The sequence below is a fragment of the Orbicella franksi genome, chromosome 13 (genome assembly GCF_964199315.1).
Source record: "Orbicella franksi chromosome 13, jaOrbFran1.1, whole genome shotgun sequence".
In the NCBI taxonomy this organism is placed as follows: domain Eukaryota; kingdom Metazoa; phylum Cnidaria; class Anthozoa; order Scleractinia; family Merulinidae; genus Orbicella; species Orbicella franksi.
Window position 1 is genome coordinate 16,604,024 of NC_138157.1, and position 3,626 is coordinate 16,607,649.

At 38.8% G+C, this 3,626-nt stretch overlaps 1 pseudogene across 1 annotated transcript; it reads left to right on the forward strand.

Annotated features, from left to right (window-relative positions):
- The first annotated feature begins 1,217 nt into the window (after window positions 1-1,217).
- LOC145466199 (uncharacterized) lies at window positions 1,218-2,679 on the forward strand (annotated as a pseudogene). The gene is made up of 3 exons (XR_014041840.1): window positions 1,218-1,331; window positions 1,633-2,041; window positions 2,164-2,679. The product of XR_014041840.1 is annotated as an uncharacterized LOC145466199 (transcript).
- The last annotated feature ends 947 nt before the right edge of the window (window positions 2,680-3,626 follow it).

The window sequence follows — 3,626 nt, forward strand, 5'->3', positions numbered from 1 at the left end:
TTATTGGTTTCTTTTATACCAATTAAGGAGCGTGTGGACTCAGGTTTATAAACAAAGCCTGTTTTCAGACACATCGTTAAAAGCAATTATGCAGGTTCAATTTAGGTTTATAAACACAGGCGCCATTTTCCTAAAGTTGTCCAAAAAAATCTCTTTTTTTAATTTTTTTTTTTCCTCAACCGGATATACCGCATATATTTCTTTTCTTTATTTTTTGTAAATATATGAGAAATTAATCATCAACAAAGGGATTATATAAAACTATCTTGTCTAAAATTAGGAGTAGATTATCGAGACACTTCCTGCTGGCTATGTGATCTGCAATCATCTTTAAATTTATTCAAGCATAATTCCAGTCGTAAGTTTGATCTCAGTAAACTATGCTGAGAAAACAAAACGCGACAAACACATTAAGAGATGGACAAGAGTAAACAAAGTTCTATCGTAAAATATTGATTGCTGTTCAACGAGAAGTTCATATCCTTTTCAACAGTGATAGGTACGTATTGAAGAAGTTTCCTTCCAGTGTTATACTGATTTACAATCTGATCTTCTTTTTTTCCTTTTCTTGCTTTATTTATTATCTACATAGGTGTTGAGTTACTTGCAAGGTAAGTTATTTAAAAGAAGCCTCAACAACCCCTTTTTGTACAAAAAATCTCTGGCTAAAGTGAAACAGAAAGCTAGTAAAATACGTGACGGCGAAGGCTGATGCGGAGAGAACCTTAAATAAACTTTCTCTCCGAGTCGATTATACCAACAACTGAGGCTCATTGGGCTAACTATTAGCAGCAGCTAGCCAAATTTTTCATAGTAACTTCATATGTAAAGTTACGAAAAGGTCTACTCAGTATTTAGATTGACGTGTCTATCAATGGTTCGGTGTATATTAAGATTGTTTTCAATTCTACTAAAAAAAGAACGTGATTAATCGTGAATATAACACTTGATAACCTGCTGGTGCCTTTCAACCTCCATGCCAGGGCTTTCCTCTTAGAAACTTTGAGTGGCGAAACAGGAGCCTCTGGCCACTCCTCATGTGTTGAATTGCCCTTCATAACATCTAAGCTAAAAGCCCTGGAAACGAGGTTAGGCTTTCTTTCTCCCCTCACTAGCAAAAAAAAAAAAACCCGGAAGGTCTATAGAGGATTTAGTTATTTAATGTTTTTACTTTTTTCCTTTGTAATTAGCTCCACCGAGCAAATCATTCAGAGGAAATGGTTTTTAAGATTGGTGTCTCTGTGGCCTTAATGTTGTTTGTGATGTCCAACTTAGCAGTTTATTGTGCTGCGGAGGAAAACAAAGCAGCAGGAAGACCGTGGTACCATAAGGTGTGTTTATGTCACATGCGCAAATGACTTTATTAAAAACTTCAATGATAGAGACTAACGAGCAGCTTCTGTGACAACTACAGTTGAAAAATTGGGAAAACATGTTTTTCCATTAATTTGTTAAAGAACTAAGCTCTATAAGTGCAATTTTTATGTAATGCTCAACGGAGAGATGGTAACATTATAAAGAATTTCTCTACTCAGTGCGTCCCAACCAAATCATTACCGGAAAGCGATGGCCTACGACTTTACAGTTTCAGAAAAGATTTAATTGATGAAAAGCTTATACGTCGAGTCATAGTTTTCCCCCTTTGGTATCAACATAGTTACAGAGTTTCTCATAAATATTCAGAATTCTCATTCTAGTGTTCAGCAGCGTCCTCTTTTCTGTTATGGTGGTATCCCTGGAATGCCTGGCAAGCCTAGATCCCCTGGTTTTTTCCTGGGGCAACAGGTCGTGATGGCCGGGATGGCCGTGACGGAGCCAAAGGTGACCAGGGCAGTTCGGGGAAGACTAGACCCCAGGGATCCCCTGGTATCAATGGCATTAATGGCGCCAAAGGAGGACTTGGAGCCCAGGGCCATCCCGGCCAAACGGGGCAGCGCGGAGAGAGTGGAACAAGTGTAATGCCTGGGACTCCTGGTGTGATGAACTGAAAGAGTGTGCATGGAAAGACTTGAATGACGGCAAAAATCACGGCCTGATCAAGGTGAATGCTTCGTTTGCGAAACAAACAATAGTTTGAGAGACGAAATTAATTGGGAATCGCAAAAGAATTATGTTTCTGAGTTTTGTTTCAAGTTTCTCCTTTTTATCGTTACGTTTTTACAGGAGTGTTTGGTCAGCAAGAACTTCTCGGACACTTCCCTCCATGTTTACTGGACTGGCGTTCTTAGAATCACTGGCTGTGACAATTGCTGCAAACGCTGGTATTTCACTTTCAACGTTGTTGAATGTGCAGCTCCCCTGCCAATTGATGGTCTTGTTTACGTATTGAAATCAACGAGTCAAAATATTTACCGCGTCAACAACATTGAAGGGCACTGTAACAACATCCACAAAGGCAAGATGCGCCTGGGATTCTGGGTCAACAATTGTGCCGGATACAGTGGAAGTTATGACGCCTACACGGGCTGGAATTCAGTGTCCCGGATCTTCATTGAGGAAGTTCCTAAACCTCAGGCTTAGATCTCGAGACAAAACATTCATTCCTGCATAAACGTTTATAATTGAGCAGTGATAAATTGCTTAATTACATAACGAGCTGTTTCTTTGATACTCTGATGTGCTCTGTAATTTTTTTACGTTTACTGGTTTTAAGTAAAGTGCTTCAGAGAGAGCTGCAGTGTTTCGTAATGGAAACCGAGGAATAGCCAGAGAAAGAGAACACTAAGGAAAAACCTGAGTGAAAAAAACGCAAGTTGAATATTTATGTGTATATCTCTGGGGTCATTTCTGGCTCTCTGGGCAAAAACAATGCAAAAACAAATCTGATATATAATAACTCCTTACCAAGAGTGCGGAGGAATTAAGTGAAGATGTATCAGTGCAGTCTTTAACTCAGAGTGTAGTCTGATGGAGCACTCAGATTACCTCTACGACTTAGTCATGCATCTCCTTGGTATAGAATTCGAAGGAATCTCATATAAACTGCGAAGACCTCCAAGATGATCCGCACAGAAGGAAAACGGAACGAAGGTTATTGTTATTGCTTTTTTTTTTTTTTTCTGTTACGACTAGGAAAAATTGAAAGTCACACTGAAGAGGCCAAAAGATTGAAAAACTGAACTGTGTGCACATTTAACACCTGTCCACTTTAGATTATATAGATTGCATGCCACTATATAAATTTCTCTATCGGTGTGTGTGTGTGGCGGGGGGGGGGGGGGGTTTGGGGGATGGTGGTTTTTTTTTTTTTTTTTTTTTTTCAATCGAGCTGATCTTTCACTGATCTCGTATCGAGAAAATTGATGTTGAATTTATCGACCGAATTAACAAAGAATGAACGCAATGCAAGCACTAAACAAACGCAAAATACCAAGATAATGTTTTTTTTTTTATGAAGTAGAGAAGAAAAAAAACTGACCGAAAGAAATTAAAACGAATGGTTGTCTTCAGTATGGATCACTTGCCGTCTTCAAAACGTTAAAAACAGGCTTAATTTTACCTAAAGAGCTGATTTGTACGTATTAAAGTTCATTGACCCTTACTGCGCGACTCGCAAATTTTCTGCAACTTCCGAAAGCACATGTGATAATAATCCCTAATTTTACTCGGCCTCATGATAACCTACA